Here is a 21,051-nt window from a genome sequence, read left to right as displayed (position 1 = left end):
GGGTCTCAGAGTTATCCTGGACCTGCGGGAATTCAACAGATACATGGTAAAGTTGAAGTTCCGTATGGTATCCCTGGGGACCATCATCCCATCCCTGGATCCTGGAGACTGCTATGCTGCCCTCAACATGAAAGATGCGTATTTTCACATAGCCATCTACCCACCTCACAGGAGGTTCCTCCAGTTTGTAGTCAACCGCCAACATTTTCAGTTTGCGGTCCTACCATTCGGCCTCTCTATAGCCCCAAGAATATTTACGAAATGCTTGGCTGTAGTCGCCACCCACCTCCACCCTCGTCGGGTACATGTTTTTCCATATCTAGACGACTGGCTCATCCGAGGAACCTCCGAGGCACAAGTGACGCATCACGTTGGCATTATCAAGGACCTTTTCATACATCTAGGCCTAATGATCAAATGCAGAAAAATCCACTCTGACTCCCACTCAGAGGATAGACTTCATTGGCGTCACCCTGGACTCCAACCTCGCCAGGGCCTGCTTACTGCTTCCCCGGTTCCAGGCAATGGTGGCCATCATCCAAAGTCTGCAAGCTGCTCCATTGACTTCAGTTCGCACTTGCCTCGGTCTCCTGGGTCACATGGCGGCCTGCATGCTTGTGACGAAATATGCCGCATTGCGCCTCCGCCCCCTCCAATCATGGCTCAAATCAGTGTACCAACCAGGCAGGGATGCCATAGGCATGATCATCACCATTCCCCCAAGCATCCTAGGCTCCTTCGAATGGTGGCTGACCCCATCCCTGGTGTGTGCAGGGCTGCCGTTCCATCCGCCCCAGCCCTCTGCGTCCCTGACGACGGACACATCATCTCTCGGCTGGGGTGCTCACCTCGGGCATCTACGCACTCAAGGCCTTTGGTCATCTCAGGAACTGGCCTTGCACAGCAATGTCTGGGAGCTGAGAGCAGTCCGCCTTGCTTGCCAGGCATTCCAACAGCACTTGCAGGGCCGTTGTGTGTCGATATTCACCGACAACACGACAGTCATGTACTATATAAACAAACAGGGCGGGACAAGGTCCTCGACCCTTTGCCAGGAGGCCTTACGACTCTGGGACTTTTGTATAGCCCACTCTATAGACCTCATAGCGTCCTTTCTTCCGGGGGTTCGGAACACTCTGGAGGATCGCCTCAGCATATCCTTCCTTTCCTACGAGTGGTCACTTCGCCCGAATGTTACTCTTTCGGTCTTCCGGAAGTGGGGATTTCCCCTGTAGACCTCTTCACGTCCCGTAAGAACAGGAAATGCCAGATGTTCTGTTCCTTTCAAGGCCTCTCACAGGGTTCGATAGCGGACGCTTTCCTCATACCGTGGATGACGCACCTGCTATATGCCTTTCCACCATTCCCGCTCGTCCACAAGGTCCTGCTGAAAGTACGCAGAGACAGAGCCCGCTTGATCATGATCGCTCCAGCGTGGCCCAGGCAGCACTGGTACACCATGTTGCTAGACCTGTCAATAGCAGACCCTGTCCCGCTACCTGTGCACCTGGACCTGATAACTTAGGATCTTGGCAAACTGCATCACCCAGACCTGCAGTCCCTCCATCTCACGGCATGGCTCCTGAGTGGTTGTCCCAGTCTGAGTTGCGTTGCTCTGTCCCAGTACAACAAGTTCTCCTGGGAAGCAGAAAACTTTCTACTAGGGCAACATATCTGGCCAAGTGGAAGCGTTTCACATGCTGGTGTGCAGAGCACAACATTCTTCCCGCCGAGGCCCCTATCCCTACCATCTTGGACTACCTCTGGTCCCTTAAACAACAGGGCCTAGCGATATCATCTATGAGGGTGCACTTGGCGGCCGTCTCTACCTTCCACCCAGGGGAGAATGGCCGCTCAGTGTTTTCTCATCCTATGGTATCTCGATTCCTCAAGGGCTTGGAGTGCCTTTACCCCCAGGTACGCCGCCCTGCCCCAGCCTGGGACCTCAACCTGGTTCTTACCAGACTTATGTCAACCCCATTCGAGCCATTAACGACTTGCTCCCTTCTCTACCTATCCTGGAAAACTGCTTTCCTTGTAGCCATCACATCAGCGAGATGGGTTTCTGAACTCCAGGCTCTCGTGGCGGACCCTCCATATACTGTCTTCCACAAGGACAAGGTGCAGTTGCGTCCACACCCGGCCTTTCTCCCCAAAATGGTATCGGCTTTCCATGTTAACCAGGAGATCTTCCTTCCAATCTTCTTCCCGAAGCCGCATTCATCGCGCAGGGAGCAACAGCTGCGCTCCCTAGATGTCCGTAGAGCGCTTGCTTTTTATATTGAGTGGACAAAGCCCTTCCGCAGAACCCCCAACTCTTCGTCGTGGTGACAGAGTGCATGGAGGGCCTTCCCGTTTCCTCATAAAGGATTCATCCTGTGTGACATCGTGCATCCGCCCCTGTTACGACTTGGCTCACTTTCCATCTAGCCACCTCACTGCACACTCTACCAGGGCTTAAACCTCATCTGCTGCCTTCCTGGCTCACGTGCCCATCCACGAGATATGTCGCGCAGCTACCTGGTCCTCCGTGCATATCTTTGCTTCTCGCTATGCCCTGGTTCAGCTGTCCAGAGATGATGCAGCCTTTGGCTCCGCAGTATTACACTGCGACAGCTCACTCCGACCCCACCGCCTACGTAAGGCTTGGGAATCACCTAACTGGAATGGATATGAGCAATCAGTCGAAGAAGAAAAGACGGTTACTCACCTTTGTAACTGTTGTTCTTCAAGATGTGTTGCTCATATCCATTCCAAACCCGCCCTCCTTCCCCACTGTCGGAGTAGCCGGCAAGAAGGAACTGAGGAGCGGTTGGGTCGGCAGGGGTATATATCCGCCGCCATGGCGGCGCCACTCCAGGGGGCGACCCAGCCGACCCGCTGGGGTTGCTAGGGTAAAAATCTTCCAAGGAACGTGCACGCGGCGCACGCACACCTAACTGGAATGGATACGAGCAACACATCTCGAAGAACAACAGTTACAAAGGTGAGTAACCATCTTTTTTGGGTCCCAATCCTTTTTATCTCAGACCTGCTTGAGGTTTCATGGAGGGGAAGCCTAAGACAAGTTCTGACTGGACCACTCTGAAATATAAACATTGAACATTTGAACTATTTCTGAAAGAGCTATTTGCGTCTACAAAGCTCACCATCTCTGCCATGAATCTGAATCTCACGACTGACTATGTCTGTATGTAGGCTTTTCTCTTAAACAACTCTTTCTCCTTTTCTCTTTTTTAATACATTTTAGTTTAGTAAATAAGAATGTGCTGTAAGCGTGTATTTGGGAAAGGTCTGAAATATTCATTAACCTGGAGATAATGTATCCGATCCTTTGGGATTGGTAGAACCTTTTTTATATGATGAATAAGATTTTCAGAAATCCTCATCATACCTGACTTCGGTGTCTAGGTGGAGGCCTGAGGCTGGGTTACTTTAAGGGAACTGTGGTGTTCTGAGCAACCAGTGAGGTATAATAGAAGCTGTTTGTGCTGGCTTGGTAAATCTAAGTATTGGAATATCCACCAGCTTTGGGGATTATCTGTCCCATTCTTTGCAGTTCATCCTAACTGAGTGACCTCAACTGGCTCCCCTGGGTCTCTGGTCACAATCTCTCTTTGAGTAGAGACCCAGAGCTCTCCTGTCCGACTGAGTTTTTTCCAGGCTGCATAATTCCCTGCACACACTGTGAATTCCCAGCAAGTTGAAATGCCCAAACAGTCCTTCTTTGCTTTTCTCTTCAAATGTTATAAATAGTGTAATTATCCAGTTAGAAGTTACCACATAGCTCTTTCTAAGCAAACACATTTATTCTTAAGGTGAAAGCACTACAGAAAAATACGTATTAAAAAAGAAAAAAACGTACACACATACTAATAAGCTTACCAGAGACCACCACAATTCCAACAAAGGCTGTGGCAGGTGATCAGGTCTTCAAACCTCACCAAGGTTTGTTTTTCTTGTCACAAGTTCATAACAACTGTTAGTGCAGAACAAGCACATGCATTAATAGGTCATGCTCTTCCAACCTTCCCAGGAAGGGTTGGAGCCTCCGTCGGAGAGAAAGTACTGTCTGTTTTCTAGATGATAAAAGCAAGCCCTGAGTTTAAATTTAGGCTGTTTATCCCAAAGTCCTTGCTTTGTTTGTTGGTTCTCTAGAGAATCCAGTTTGAACCAGTATATGCAAGCCTCTCCAGGTGTACCACCTCTTGGGAGGTATGAGAACCTGAGTGAATTTGCCTAATCATCCTCCACTGCTCTTAGTTCCTGGAGGGCTGTAGTCTCCCTTTCCCATGAAGTAACATATGATCCATGGCCCGCAATGGTACAAACATAAACATACTTCATTAAGATTTATCCAGGCAATTTCCATATCTGTCACAAAAAGATTTTTGGCTCTCCTCATTGGGCATGGTTAGAGAGGTCCTGACTACAATACAGGACCTTCCTTTTGACAATCAAGATCTTTTTAGTGCTAAAATGGATGATACATATTCTTTAAAGGATTTAAGACCCACATTAAGATTGTTCGGCCTCTATGCTCTGCCTTTCACAGAAAGCAGTATAGATCTCCTGCATCTATCAAACAGAGGTGTCAATCTTCCACTTTATAGCTATGTTCCTTCAGAGGCCTTTTGATCAGAGTAGACAGAGATCAAGACTCTAGAAGAGGAAAGTGTCAAATTAATCCAATTTCTCAGTATATCCTGGTTAAGCTCAAAAGAAACAATTTTGCTGTTGTGGTGGAGGGTATGGATCCAGTCTACATTGACATATACCCTTTCTTCTCCTGTTTTGACTTTTCAAGGAGGCTTAGGCTAGAATAACTATAGACCAATGGGGCCCCTCAGGTCATCCAGGATTGTTACACCATACAGTTCCAGACCATTCCCCTTCCCTCCCCATACCTTTTCAGGGACTGATATCTTGCAGCAAGAGAGAGACTGACACTACAATATATGATAGTCAGTTCTTCCTGAATTTGTAAGAATAGGGGTTTATTCTCCGTAATTTCTGATTCCAAAAAGAAGGGGGCGTTGGAGACCTATTCTGGACCTCAGGCTACTCGATGCTTACATTCATGGCATGCAATTTTGCATGATAACTCTTCCATTATACCCTCCCTAGATCACATGGACTGGATCAGTACTCTCAATTCAAAATACTTTCATGTACAGAGTCATAAAGCATACAGAAAATGTCTTAATTTTGATATAGCAGGCAAACATTATCAGTTCAGCATTCTCTCCTGGATCAGTAACTAGTTAAAAGATAGGAAACAAAGGGTAGGAATAAATGGTCAGTTTTCAGAATGGAGAGATGTAAATAGTGGTGTCCCCCAGGATCTGTACTGGGACCAGTGCTGGTCAATGTATTCATAAATGATCTGGAAAAAGGGATAAACAGTGAGCTGGCAAAATTTGCAGATGTTGCAAAACTACTCCAGATAGTTAAGTCCCGGGAAGATTGTGAAGTGTTACAAAGGGATATCACAAAACTGGGTGACTGGGCAACAAGTGGTGGATGAAATTCAATGTTGATAAATGCAAAATAATGCACATTGGAAAACATAATCTCAAGTATATGTATAAAATGATGGGGTCTAAATTAGTTGTTCCCACTCAAGAAAGAGCTCTTGGAGTCATTGTGGATAGTTCTCGGAAAACATCCACTCAATGTGCAGTGACAGTCAAAAAAGCGAACAGAATGTTGGGTATCATTAAGAAAGGGATAGATAAGACAGAAAAGATCATATTGCCTTTCTATAAATCCTGGTATGCTCACATCTTGCATATTGCCTGCAGATGTGGTTACCCCGTCTCAAAAAAGATATATTGGAATTGGGAAAGTTTCAGAAAAGGGCAACAAAAATGATGAGGGGTATGGAACGGTTTCCGTATGACAGGACAGTGATAAAATTGGGACTTTTCCAGTTGGAAAAGAGATGACTAAGGGGGATATGATAGAGGTCCCTAAAATGATTACTGGCATGGAGAAAGTAAATAAGGAAGTGTAATTTACTCATAACACAAGAGCTAGGGGTCACTAAATGAAAATGAGCCAGCAGATTTTAAAATAATAAAAGGAAGTACTTCTTCACACAATGCATGGTCAACCCTGTGGAACTCCTTGCCAGAGGATATTGAGAAGGCCAAGACACTAACACGGTTCAAAAAAGAACTGGAGAAGTTCATAGAGGATAGGTTCATCAATGGCTATTAGCCAGGATGGGCAGGGATGCAAAACCATGCTCTGAAGTGTGTCTGGCCTCTGTTGCCAGAAGCTGGAGAGAAGCGAAGAGGGATGAATCATGTGGTGATTACCTGTCTGTTCATTCCCTCTGAGGCACCTGGCATTGACTGCTGTTGGAAGACAGGATGCTGAGTAGATGGACCATTAGTCTGACCCAGTATGGCTGTTCTTACATTCTTAAATGGTCACTGAAGAATATAATCCTTTTTTGGGTTTCCCAAGAATGGGTTTTCCCAGCAATAGACCTTTTTTCACTCCCGGTGGAATTCTTTATCAAAACATTTTAAAATTCTGCACGTTGGAGACTTTCGGTAGCAGTGCTCAGTCAGGGCATGCGTGTGGGATCGTGATCTTGCAGTGCGGTGCCATTGGCGCCTCATGTAACGCATGCGCAACTCAACCCTTCAGTTCCTTCTCAGCCGTCCTTGGCTGCAGACGGAGCTCAGTGGCAGTGCTGCTGCTTTGTGTTTTCTCTCTATAGAAAGAGTTTAGTTTAATTGTAGTTTAGTAAATTTTGTTTAATTAGCTGATTAATTTTTTTATTTTTTATTTTTTTTTTGGGTAAGTAAAACTAAGTTATAGATAATTTTTCTGCACTTTCCCTGTTGGGAAACTTTAATAGACACAATGCCCGGCTCGCCTGGGTTTAAATGATGTGACTCTTGCCGTAAGGTGATGCCTATGTCAGACGGCCACTTATAGTGTGTCTGTCTGTTTGGGCGAGACCCACGTCCCTCAGAAAAGTGCCCATTGCAGTAATTTTAAAGTCAGGGCAAAGTGTGACAGAGATCTCCACCAAAAGACTATTTTAATGGAGAAGTCCCTTCAGCCTGCTCCACAGGGATGAAAATCAACATCAGCAGATAGTTCCTCAAACAAAACCTGTGCTAATGCTCAGTTTTCCAAATGGTCCAGGAAGCGAGCTGCGACCTCCTGAGATAGGGACACTCAGAGAAAAAGGAGGTAATCAGCGAGGTCACTTTCCTTTGTGCCGAGCTTGAGTAGAGTGAACTCTTTTGAGGCTCTGGGCACCTCTGGCACTATCCCTCTGTGGAACTCTGCCGAGCCCTGCCACTCTGGAGCGGAGTCGAGACGGTCCTCATTCACAGCACCGACCTCCTGGGTTTGGGAGTTGGCCCAGATATCTCTACACAGATAAATATGCCCAATGGTCTGTGATGGGATGTTAGATGGGGTGGGATCTGAGTTACTACAGAGAATTCTTTCCTGAGTGCTGGCTGGTGAGTCCTGCCCACATGCTCAGGGTTTAACTGATCGCCATATTTGGGGTCGGGAAGAAATTTTCCTCCAGGGCAGATTGGCAGAGGCCCTGGAGGTTTTTCGTCTTCCTCTGCAGCATGGGGCATGGGTCACTTGCTGGAGAATTCTCTGCACTTTGAGGTCTTTAAACCACGATTTGAGACTTCAATAACTCAGACAAAGGTTAGGGGTTTGTTACAGGAGTGGGTGGGTGAGATTCTGTGGCCTGCATTGTGCAGGAGGTCAGACTAGATGATTGTAATGGTCCCTTCTGAACTTAGTCTGTGAGAACAGACAGTGCCACCCCCACCGGCACCGACCCAGTCGTCAGTGCCAGTTGACAGGCTGCGAACGACACCAACCATCTTGACAAAGGCACCAACTGCATCTACACCAGCAGTACTGCCAATACAGAAACAAGCAGCTTCGCAAGAGTTTCTATAGCACAAAGATATAGCAATCACCTTGGTGCCACAGTCACCCTTTCTTGGTACTGAGGGATCTCCAGGCCAAATAACTGAGCAGTTATCCATTTTCCTGCTCCCTAGCTCATCTCCAGTGATGCAGAGGAGGAAGTACATGGGAGCCACTTCTCTTCCCAACATTCTTCACCCACGGGACAAAGACTACTATGAGAAGCTGCTAGGACCAAATCTCTCCAACCTCGCGAGATGCAGCAAGGTTACAGACAACCCTGGATGTGTCCCCATGCAGTGTCCCCCTGGGACCTCTGGGCAGCATATATGGGTCAATACACTAGGCCCTTGACCCTAACTCAAAGGGAAATTTGTTCTCCACCTTCCCCAAACAGGGAGCTGTCAGAAGCACCAGAGGACATGGGAGTTAAGGAGGAAGAAGGTTCGGACCATGCAGACACTTCTCTGGCTCTCAACTCATTGGCCTCCCCTGACTAGGCAGTCATACTACTGCCTCCAAGCACAGTGGATGATCTGAAACAATTTCAGGAATTATTTAAAAAAGTAGCTGCCAGCCAAGACATCCCCATAGAAGAGGCGCAAGAAAACCAGCACAAGCTACTACAAATCTTACAGACATCCACTACCTCCAAAATTGCTCTACCAATCAATGATGCCATAATGGAACCAGCAGAGAATATCTGGCAGACCATCACCTTGATACCACCTACCAGCAAACAGGCTGACAAAAAGTACTTTGTCCCAGCTAAGGTGATGAACTTTCTCTTCTCTCATCCACAACCCAATTCCATAGTTGTGTAAGCCACCAGTTGTCGCAGCAAACAACCTCAATTCCGGTCCACTCCACAAGAGAAAGAACGCAAGTGTTTAGACCTTCTTGGTAGAAAGGTATACTTATAACCTACTCTCCAATTTAGGTTAGCCAATTACTTGGCCCTTCTAGCCAAGTACAATTTAGATAATTATGGTAAGCTGCAAGAATTTCTTGAGGCCTTACCAGAAGAGAAACTTTCCCAACTCAATACTATCATGACAGACGGGCAACTAATTGCCCGTATAGCCTTTCAGGCCTCAATGGACATAGTGGACACTGCTGCGAGAACAACAGCCACAGCTGTCATAATGCTCAGGGCCTCGTGGTTGCAGTCATCTGGAATCCCAAATGAGCTCCAGCTCAAGGTGGAGGATCTACCTTTTGATTGGGAGAAACTTTTCTCCACAAATACTGACTGTTCTTCACTCAGTGAAGGACTCTCAGGCCACTTTATGCACTTACTTTGTTTGGTGGCATGTATATGCCTGTGTCAGTATCAACAATACCAAAAGGGCAGTGACACCTCTTTCCATCACCCACAGTAACGGCACTTCAATGAGAACAGAAATAAACAATGCTCACAAAGACGTAAGGCTCCCCAAACTCAGTCCTCATCTTCACAACCATCTGCCACCAAGCCATAGTTTTGAAGTCTTGATCGAGGGTATGAATGCCCTCCCCCACAATACAGAACTGTTAGGTACTCCTACCCAACCTTTTGGCCACTGTCTGCGCCCTTTCTACTGTGCCTGAGCAGCAGTGACAATGGATCAATGAGTACTGGAGTTTATAAGATCAGGTTATGCCATCCCTTTCCTCTCCCTTCCCCCTACCCTTTCCCCTTCCCCATCCCTCTTCAGGGACCTTTCTCACGAGCACCTTTTACAACAGGAAGTGAAGCATCTTCTAAAATTGGGTGCCGTGGAACAAGTTCCAACTCAATACAAGGGGAACGGCTTTTACTCCCATTATTTTCTCACCAAAAAGAAAAATGGTGGCTGGAGACACTTCTTAGACCTTCAAAAGCTCAACAGATTTGTGAGGAATCACAAATTAAAAATGGTCACACTGGCCACAATCATCCCAGCCCTAGACAAGGTTGACTGGTTTTCAGCCCTTGACCTCCAAGATGCTTATTTTCATATTACCATACACCGAGCTCACAGGTGATTCCCAAGAGTCACAATGGGCCTCAAGCACTATCAGTACAGAGTACTATCTTCTAGCCTTTCCACTGCCCCTTGAGTTTTTTCCAAACCCTCGCAGTAGTGGCGGCCCACTTATGAAATAAAGGAATGATGATCTTTCCGTACCTGGACAACTGTCTACTAAAAGGTACAACTCAGGAAGAAGTGGCAAACATGGTGCAGACCATCGTGCTATTGCAGTCACTGGGTTTGCGAAAAACGTATAGAAATCTGCACTGACCCCAGTTCAACACCTGGAATTCATCAGAGCCTACCTTGATTCCACCTGGCCAGAGCCCTGTTGCCTGTTCGCAGGTTCAGAGCCAGAATCAACCTCATCTCAACAGTCACTGGCAACCCTCAGATGTCCTCCAGAATCTGCCTACAATTACTAGGTCATATGGTGGCTACAACCCTTGTTTTGAGACATGCGAGACTGCATATGCGTTGCCTACAGGGCTGGCTGAACACAGAATACAATCCCAGCTCAAACAGTCTAAAGAAAAGGGTGACAGTACACCCAAAAGCCATTGCGTTGCTACAGTGATGGATGAAACCAGAAAACAACTGCACAGGGATCCCCTTCCAGCAGGATCCCCCATCACTAATAATCACAACTGACGTGTCATTGATAAGATGGAGAGCTCACTTGGACCAGCACACCACACAAGGCAAGTGGTTGGCGACGGAAACACTGCTCCACATCAATACCCTGGAGCTCCGAGCAATATACAGTGCATTCAGGCACTTCCCTCTGATCATTCAAAGCTAATAAATCTGCGTACTGGCCGACAGTGTAGCATGTAATTCTATATCAATTGCTGAGGAGGAGCTTGCTCCCATTCACTCTGCAGTGAGTCCTTGAAATTTTGGAACTGATGCATTCACCACAACATAATCATCTTGGCATCTTACCTCCTGGGGTGCCAGAATAAGATGGCGGACACACTAAGCAGATATTTCTCCCAGGAACATGAATGGGAAATACATAACAGTGTCCTCCAAGCAGTATTTCAGGAATGGGGCTTTCCCTCAGTAGAACTGTTTGCATCAGCAACGATCCACAAGTGTCTACTTTTCTGCTCCAGGGTGGGACTGCCACCCCAGTCCCTAGGGGATGCCTTCCTCATCGCGTGGGACACAGCATTCATGTATGCATTCCTAATGATACCTCAAATCCCGTGAGTCATTCAGAAGATACTGACCAGAAAGGCCCATATCATACTGATTGTTCCAGTGTGGCCCAAACAGACTTGGTTCCCTTACTTGATGTGCTTAGCAGTTTGAGCCCCATGAATTCTCCCCTTGAGGGTGGATTTCCTCTCACAGAACAAAGGCCAGACTCTCCATCCAAATCAAGAGAAACTTCACCTCAAAGCACGGCTCCTACATGGGTCCAACGCAGCAAATTAGCCTGTTCAGAAAGAGTGAAACGGGTGTTATTAAATAGTAGGAGATCCACCACTTGCCATAACTACCTCCAAAAATGGAAATGATCCTCACTATGATGCCAACAAAAAAATTTAACTGCAGTCATGGCGCCTCTACCAGTCATACAAGACTACATTCTGGAACTCAAAGAATTGGGCTTTATCCATAAGCTCAATCAAAGTACACCTAGTGGCTATTACAGCCTTTCACCACAAGGTGGAGGCAGAGTCACTCTTCACTCACACAACAACTAGTTGCTTTCTTATTGGTATACTGAACATGTACCTGGACTTCTGACAACCTACACCCCCATGGGATTTGAATCTTGTACTCAGATGCCTCACCGGAACACCTTTTGAACCATTGATGACTTGTTCACTCCTTCATATGTCTATGAAAGTTGCGGTTTTGGTTGTGATCACCTCAGCTATAAAAGTTTGTGGAATCGGGACACTTATGGCTGAGCCTCCTTACAGTGTGTTCACTAAAGACAAGATCATATTGCCACCACACCCAAAACTTTTATCTAGACTAGCAACATCTTTCCATGTAAACCAAACCATACACCTCCCCATATTTTACCCCAAACCACGTGGATATTCACAAGGGGTCATCCTACATTCACTCAATGTCAGATGAGCCATAGTGTTCTATTAAGACAGAACCAAACCCTTTCAGAAATCTCCAAGACTGTTTATTTCCACAATAGAACGCTCCAAGGGCTGTACAATATTAACTATCTAAATGGATCTCTACTTTTATCCAACTTTGCTACTGGTTATACAAGAAACCTCCACCAGGCTCTGATCCCATTCTACCTGTGCCCTGTCTACATCTTTTATCCAACTTTGCTACTGGTTATACAAGAAACCTCCACCAGGCTCTGATCCCATTCTACCTGTGCCCTGTCTACATCTATAGCATTCCTGAATAATGTTCTTCTAATAGATATATGCAGGGCTGCCACATGGGCATCAAAGCACACCTTTGCAAAACACTATGCCATCACTCAGAGCTTTTTGTCAGATGCTATACTAGGCCTTACTGTGCTCTTGGCCATGACACATGCAACTCCAAAGCCCCTACCGTCCACAGTGGGGCACTGCTCTACAGACACTTAAAGTGTACCAATCTAGGAGGGGTTGCAAGTGCTTTGGAGGATAGGATTAAAATTCAAAATGATCTGGACAAACTGGAAATATGGTCTGAAGTAAATAGGATGAAATTCAATAAGGATGAATGCAAAGTAATCCACTTACGAAAGAACAATCAGTTGCACACATACAAAATGTGAAATGTCTGCCTAGGAAGGAGTACTGTGGAAAGGGATCTGGGGATCATAGTGGATCACAAGCTAAATATGAGTCAACAGTGTAATGCTGTTGCAAAAAAAGCAAACAGAATTCTGGGATGTATTAGCAAGAGTGTTGTAAGCAAGACACAAGAAGTAATTCTTCCTCTCTACTCCACGCTGATTAGGTCTCAACTGGAGTATTGTGTCCAGTTCTGGGTGCCACATTTCAGGAAAAATGTGCACAAATTGTAAAAAGTCCAGAGAAAAGCAACAAAAATGATTAAAGATTTAGAAAACATGACCTATGAGGGAAGATTGAAAAAATTGTGTTTGTTTAGTCTGGAGAAGAGAAGACTGAGTGGGGACGTGATAACAGTTTTCAAGTACATAAAAGGTTGTTACGAAGTGGGAGAACAATTGTTCTTAACCTCTGAGGATAGGACAAGAAGCACTGGGCTTAAATTGCAGCAAAGGTGGTTTAGGTTGGACATTAGAAAAAACTACCTAACTGCCAGAGTGATTAAGCACTGGAGTAAATTGCCTAGGGAGGTTGTGGAATCTCCATCGCTGGAGATTTTTAAGAGCAGGTTGGACAAACACCTGTCAGGGATGATCTAGATAATACTTAGTCCTGCCTTGAGTGCAAGGAACTGGACTAAATGACCTCTCAAGGTCTCATCCAGTTCTGTGGTTTGATTTCTATGAAAGTGGAGCACCCACAGAGACACTACTCGAAGAAGAAGTTACTCACCTTGTGCAGTAACGATAGTTCTTTGACATGGCTCCCTGGATGTGCTCCACTAACCATCCTCCTCCTCTCTTTCGTTCATCGAGCTCTGCGGTAGAAAAGGAACTGAAGGGTCAGGGCATGTGTGCACTACATGAGGCACCAACGGCACTGCGAGACAACTACTGTGCACACGCACCCCAACCGAGGACTGCTACCAAAAATCTCTGTTCTGTGGCGCAGTGACTCACTGACACCTAAAGTGGGGCACCCACAGGGGAACACATCTCGAAGAACCATCATTTCTGCACAAGATGAGTAACTTCTTCCTTACCCCTGCTCCTGGCCTTGTCTTCTGTTTGTGAGCTTCGCTCTGCCAGGTCCAGTGACCCCTAGTGGAGGCCAACATTGCTGCCTCCAATTTCTGTGGGTGGGAGAAAAAAGGAGATTCTGCTCACCCAACATTAATTTCTGCAAAATTCTGCATTATGCAGTGGCGCAGAATTCCCCCAGGAGTAAAAAATTTTTTGCAACCATAGGCAACAGAAAGTTTCCCCTTTTCTGTTTTCGGGGAGAGATGAGTTGAGGCTCTCTGGAGGATGCCTTTTTGATTCCATGGACAATGCATCTACTCTATGCCTTTATACCATTTCCACTAATTCTGAGATTATTAAGAAAAGTGACAAAAGACAGAGCTTGAGTCATCCTCATAACTTCAGTATGGCCTCGCCAGTTTGGGTTTTCAGATCTACAGAAGTTTTAAAGGCACCAACTCTCGGGGTGGATGTGGAAGCTGCGGCATGTACATGATCCTGGAGTGGGTACCTGAAGGGAGTTTCGCCTGCATGAAGTGCTGCCTGATAAAGCTGATGGAAAAAAAGATACGAGGACTGGAGATGCAAGTGGAAACTCTGGTAGAGTGTAGAAGGGGGTTCGAGCGGATGATGGAGCAAAGACGTGAGGAGGCTGAAGGGATAAGCTCAGACTTGCAGATGGAAGCAGGACCAAAGAACTCTGAAGGGAGACTGCTGGGTGAGGAAAGTGGACGGTGGAAGCATGTGCCTAAGAGAACCAGGCAGAGGAAAAGACAGGCTAGTGAAGGAGAAATAGAACTCAGGAACATGTTTGCAGAGTTGGAAAATGAAAGGGCACAGCAGGTGGTCACTGAAGGTGAGAGGGCATGGAAGAAGAGAAGAGCAGCTAGTCCTGTGGGAAGAGGGGAAGAGTCAATGGAGACAACACCAAATATGAGCCCCAGGAGGATACGGGATGGGTTGCGGAGGATTGCAAGGGACAATAGAAATCGAGAGGACTTACAGCCAGAGGGAACAGGGGATAGACCGGAGTATCACACTGTCACCAGGAAAAGGCAAGTCTATGTGATTGGAGACTCCTTACTGAGAAGAATAGACAGGCCTGTAACTAGAGTGATCCGGAGAACAGAAGATTGTACTGTCTGGAGAGTGCTAAGATACAGGATGTGTGCCTGAGGCTGAAAAGGATCCTAACGGGAGCAGGAAAGAATCCGCTGATTGTCCTTCATGTGGGAACAGATGATATGGCTAGATTCTCACTGGACCGTATCAAGGGAGACTATGCCAGACTGGGGAAGATGCTTAAGGAAATTAAGGCTCAGGTGATCTTCAGTGGGATTCTGCCTGTTCCTAGAGAAAGGCAACAAAGGTGTGACAAGATTATGGCGATCAACAGATGGCTCAGGCAGTAGTGCTGTAAGGAGGGCTTTGGGATGTATGGCCACTGGGAAGCATTCATGGACAGAGGGCTGTTTTCTGAGGATGGACTTCACCTGAGTATGGAGGGAAATAGACTTCTAAGATGGAGGCTGGCACAACTGATTAAGAGAGCTTTAAACTAGGAATTGTGGGGAGATGGTTGGGAGATGTCCAGGTAATCTCCACGCTGGAATTCAACAATGAGAGGGGAGAAAACAAAGTAAGAGAGGATGCAACCGTGGGCAGAAGAATGGACATAAGGAGGAAGGATAGTATGATACCAGTCTAATTGGTTATAATGGTGGTAGAATGTCTGTGCCTAACCGGGTAAGAATGTCAGTGAAACCAAACAGCAAAATTAAGATGTTTGTGTACTAGTGGGAGGAGTCTAAGTAACAAAATGGAGAAACTAGAGCTACTGGTGCCGGAAGTGAAACCAGATATTATAGTGTAGCGAGGCGGTGTGGCTTCCCTCCTCCTTCGGGAGGGTCGAGCCCCGCCAGATGCCGGAAGTGGTGGGGCCACAGGGTACTGGACCTGCCCCTCAGAGGGTCAGGAGGCAACCTGGAAGTATAAAAGCCGATCGGCGGCGCCCAGTTGAAGCCCAGCCGCCGTCAGGAGTAGACCTGCCAGAGGGTGCTCGTGACTGGGAGCTGCTGAGGCCCAGGGTGGTTGCCCGGACTGGCCAGAGCTTCCCTGTGCTCGCTACGACGAGGAGCTGCCGGAGCTTCCTCGCACCCGCTATGACGAGGAGCTGCTGGAGCTTCCCCGCGCCCATTACGAGAGGGACCCGGAGTCGCCCCTTCTCTGCTGTTACCCCAAGGAACCCCCAGAGCAGTCTGGCCGGACTTCCCAGAGGTACTGCTGGACCTACCACCCAGCCCCAGCCAGGAGGGGCCCATGCTACTGGACTTCCCAGGGGCTGACGCCACTGGTCAGGAGAGGGGGAGATTGGACGTGGCCCGGGGGCAGCTGACCTTAGTCAGGCTGCAAGTGTACTGGAACCCATGTCAGTTTGTTGCGGTCAGGAACCCCGCTGACCGTTAGCTGTGATAGCCGCTACTAGGGCCCTGGGCTGGAACGCAGTGGAGTAGGAGGGCCTGCGTTCCCCCTACCACCCTCTCAAGGGTGGCAGACCCCCTCCCCCTGGCCTGAGGAGGCCACTCAGATAACTGTGTGTTTGGTGCCCCGCCCGACCCATGGGCTAGGCCCCCGTTAACTGTACCAGTGCTCACTCCTGCACCAAAGGACCTGAGCAGCCTGAACTATTGTTTGCTCAGCCCTGAGCCAAGAGGGCCTGAGCCTCTATAACTGTGTGTTTGGTGCCCTGCCCGACCCAAGGGCTGGGCCCCTTTAAACTGTGCCACTCTTGGTCCTGCATCAAGGGGCTCGAGCTGCCCGAGCCTCGGGCGAGGTGGCCCTCAGCCCCGGGACTGAGGGCCTGAAACCCCGAGCTGACTTTCTGTTTACTCCACCCTGCAGCAGAAGACCGGAGTCCCGAGCGACTGTGCAGCATCGCTTTGCCCTGACAAAAAGGGCAGACTCGGACAGTGTGTGGCTCCCCTCCTCCTCCGGGAGGGTCGAGCCCTGGCCGGGCACCTTTACATATAGGGATAACAGAAACATGATGGAATAGTAGACATGACTGGAGTACAGATATTGAAGGGTATGTGCTGTTTAGGAAAGACAGAAATAGAGGCAAAGGTGGTGGAGTAGCATTGTATATCAATGATGAGGTAGACTGTAAAGAAATAAGTGATGGAATGGATAAGACAAAAATCTGGTTAAAAATCACGTTGGGAAAGAAAGCTACTTGCGCTGAGATAGTGCTTGGGATGTGCTACAGACCACTAGGATCCAATTTGGATATGGATAGAGAGCTCTTAATGTTTTTAATGAAGTAAACACTAATGGGAATTGTGTGATCATGGGAGACTTTAACTTCCCAGATATAGACTGGAGGACAAGTGCTAGTAATAATAATAGGGCTCAATTTTTCTGGATGTGATAGCTGATGGATTTCTTCACCAAGTAGTTGCTGAACCAACAAGAGGGGATGCCATTTTAGATTTGGTTTTGGTGAGTAGTGAGGACCTCATAGAAAAATGGTTGTAGGGGACAACCTTGGTTCGAGTGATCATGAGCTAATTCAGTTCAACTAGATGGAAGGATAAACAAAAATAGATCTGGGACTAGGGTTTTTTATTTCAAAAGGGCTAACTTTAAAGAATTAAGGAAATTAGTTAGGGAAGTGGATTGGAATGAAGAACGTGTGGATCTAAGGCGGAGGAGGCCTGGAATTAAGTCAAAGTCAAAGTTGCAGAAACTATCAGAAGCCTGCATCCCAATAAAGGGGGAAAAAATCATAGGCAGGAGTTGTAGACCAGGCTGGATGTGCAAGCATCTTAGAGAGGTGATTAAGAAAAAGCAGAAAGCCTACAAGGAATGGAAGATGAGGGGATTAGAAGGGAAAGCTACCTTATTGAAGTCAGAACATGTAGGGATAAAGTGAGAAAGGCCAAAAGCCATGTAGAGTTGGACCTTGCAAAGGGAATTAAAACCAATAGTAAAAGGTTCTATAGCCATATAAATAAGAAGAAAACAAAGAAAGAAGTGGGACCACTAAACGCTGAGGATAGAATGGAGGTTAAGGATAATCTAGGCATGGCCCTATCTAAACAAATACTTTGCCTCAGACTTTAATGAGTCTAATGAGGCGCTTAGGGATAATGGTAGGATGACAAATGGGAATGAGGATATGGAGGTAGATATTATCACATCCGAGGTAGAAGCCAAACTCAAACAGCTTAATGGGACGAAATTGGAGGGCCCAGATAATCTTCATCCAAGAATATTAAAGGAACTGGCACATGAAATTGCAAGCCCATTAGCAAGAATTTGTAATGAATCAGTAAACTCAGGGGTTGTACTGTACAACTGGAGAATTGCTAACATGGCTCCTATTTTTAAGAAAGGGAAAGAAAGTGATCCTAGTAACTATTGGCCTGTTAGTTTGACATCTGTAGTATGGAAGGTCTTGGAAAAATTTTTGAAGGAGAAAGTAGTTAAGGACATTGAGGTCAGTGGTAATTGGGACAAAATACAACATGGTTTTACAAAAGGTAGATCGTGCCAAACCAACCTGATCTCCCTCTTTGAGAAGGTAACAGATTTTTTAGACAAAGGAAATGCAGTGGATCTAATTTACCTCGATTTCAGTAAGGCATTTGATATGGTTTCATGTGGGGAATTATTAGTTAAATTGGAAAAGATGGGGATCAATATGAAAATTGAAAGGTGGATAAGGAACTGGTTAAAGGGGAGACTACAGCTTGTCATACTGAAAGGTGAACTGTCAGGCTGGAAAGAGGTTACTAGTGGAGTTCCTTATATTTGGGGTTGGGAAGGAATTTCCCTCCAGGGCAGATTGGCAGAGGCCGTGGAGGTTTTTCGCCTTGGAGGTTTTTTGCCTTTCTCTGCAGCATGGGGCCACGGATCACTTGCTGGAGGATTCTCTGCAGTTGAGGTCTTTAAACTACAATTTGAGGACTTCAATAACTCAGACATAGGTTAGGAGTTTGTTACAGGAGTGGGTGGGGGATTCTGTGGCCTGCATTGTGCAGGAGGTCAGACTAGATGATGATAATGGTCCCTTCTGACCTTAAAGTCTATGAGTCTATGAATCAGCTCTCCACACACTCCAGTGCCTCCCGCCCACCGGCCGTCCTGCTGATCAGCGCCTCACCCTCACTTCCCACACTTTGTGATTAGCTGTTTCATGGTGGAGTTTCATCTTGCATGAAGAGAAGAGGATGTGTTCCTACTTGCTCTTTATTCCACTCATTCTGGATTACCTTTTTATTAAAAACAGTCAGGTTCTCTTTTTAAGCTCCATTAAAATACAGTTTTGGCTTGCCACTCAGCAATTGCAGGTTCTTCACCCCCTCCCCAAATGGTTAACAGATTCCTAAAAGGTTTAAAAGTCATGTTTTTCCCTAATTAGAAAAGTACCTCATTCATAGGACGTGAATTTAGTTCTTTCAGCTTTAATGAAACCTTAAATTCTCCACAAATTCCACAAATACCCTGTCATTGCCCGCCACCCACCTAAGTGTCCCCTTCTTCCTATGCCTTTGCTGTACCAGCCGGTCCCTGGTATGCGTCCTTTCGGTATCCATTGCCCTTTTCAAGAACACAGCCCCAATATACCGGGGACCCGCTATTACCCACATTGTTGAGATTTGAGTTGTTAGCAAACACTACCTGTGTCTGGATTCAACTATATATCATTCTGGATACAACTTAATCCTTTTTTTTTCCCCTCTTTTTTTCTTTTTTCCCCCAGTAGTGAGGATAAGCCCAGTATTTTCAGGGTCTCTGGTTACAAAGGTAACATTGCTGAGGTTTACGAAGTTGGTAGAAAGCGTTCTGAGATGTTTGGATTGAGGGAGAAATAATCTCCAGCGTTCTTGTAGTTTAAGTTTAGTGCTATCATAACCCTTAGTCTCAGATTTGGACCTAGCGTCCAAATATGGGGGTTAGCATGAAAACCCTCCAAGCTTAGTTACCAGCTTGGACCTGGTACTTGCTGCCCACCACCCAAAAATTAGAGTGTTTTGGGGCACTCTGGTCCCCCTGAAAAACCTTCCCTGGGGACCCCAAGACCCAAATCCCTTGAGTCTCACAACCAAAGGGAAATAATCCTTTTCCTTCCCCCCTCCAGGTGCTCCTGGAGAGATACACAGACACAAGCTCTGTGAATCCAAAACAGAGTGACTCCCCCTCTCCGTTCCCAGTCCTGGAAACAAAAAGCACTCTTCCTCTTCACCCAGAGGAAACGCAAAATCAGGCTAGCAAATTCAACACACACATAGATCTCCCCCTGATTTCTTCCTCCCACCAATTCCCTGGTGAGTATAGACTCAATTTTACCTGAAGTAAAGAAAACTCCAAACAGGTCTTAAAAGAAGCTTTATATAAAAAGAAAGAAAATACATACAAATGGTCCTCTCTGTATTAAGGTGACGAAATACAGGGTCAATTGCTTAAAAGAATATTGAATAAACAGCCTTATTCAAAAAGAATACAAATCAAAGCACTCCAGCACTTATATTCATGCAAATACCAAAGAAAAGAAACCATATAACTTACTATCTGATCTCTTTGTCCTTACACTTAGAAACAGAAGACTAGAAAGTAGAAACTACTTCTCCAAAGCTCAGAGAAAACAGGCAGACAGAAAACAAAGACTTAGACACAAACTTCCCTCCACCCAGAGTTGAAAAAAATCCGGTTTCCTGATTGGTCCTCTGGTCAGTTGCTTCAGGTGAAAGAGACATTAACCCTTAGCTATCGTTTATGACAAGTGCCAATCTAGGAATGTTTTCTGTAGTGTTCGTGTAAGCATTTTTTTTTTTTTTTTTTTTTACTTAACCGTTTGTTAAATATTTTTTCTTGCTATCCAACTTACATTAAAATAGTCTGGTTTTAAAGGGAAAGGTATGGATTTGGGGCACCTGGAGAGGCCACAATTTCTATAGCTGCTCTAGGGAGGATGTGGAAGCTGGAAAGTGACTAGATGTAGGGTCACAAACATCAGAGATGGCTCTGGTCTTTCTTTCTAAACAGTGACATGGTGGTACTTGTGAGCTTAATTGTGATATGTGTGAAAGCTGTAAGTTTAATAGCAGGGGTCCCGAACGCGGTGCCCGCAGGCGCCATGGCGCACGCCTGGTCATCTAAGTATGCCCGTGTACTGGCCAGCGGACAAGCATCCGCCGAAATGCCTCTGACAAGTTGCGTCATCCAGAGGCGTCGCCGCCGAAATGCCGCCAATTTTTGATTTTCAGTGGTATTTCGGCAGCGACGCCTCTGGGTGACACTGCTTGTCGGCGACATTTCGGCGGCGACGCCTAT

General features: G+C 46.4%; 1 protein-coding gene across 2 annotated transcripts in view; it reads left to right on the top strand.

The window, feature by feature from the left end:
* PCNT (pericentrin) overlaps nt 1-21,051 on the top strand; it is a 276,563-nt gene that overhangs the window by 29,357 nt on the left and 226,155 nt on the right. The window lies entirely within an intron of this gene.

The sequence above is a fragment of the Gopherus evgoodei genome, chromosome 11 (genome assembly GCF_007399415.2).
Source record: "Gopherus evgoodei ecotype Sinaloan lineage chromosome 11, rGopEvg1_v1.p, whole genome shotgun sequence".
NCBI lineage: Eukaryota > Metazoa > Chordata > Testudines > Testudinidae > Gopherus > Gopherus evgoodei.
The sequence above is the reverse complement of the archived record's forward strand: the minus strand, read 5'-3'. Positions and strand labels throughout refer to the sequence as shown.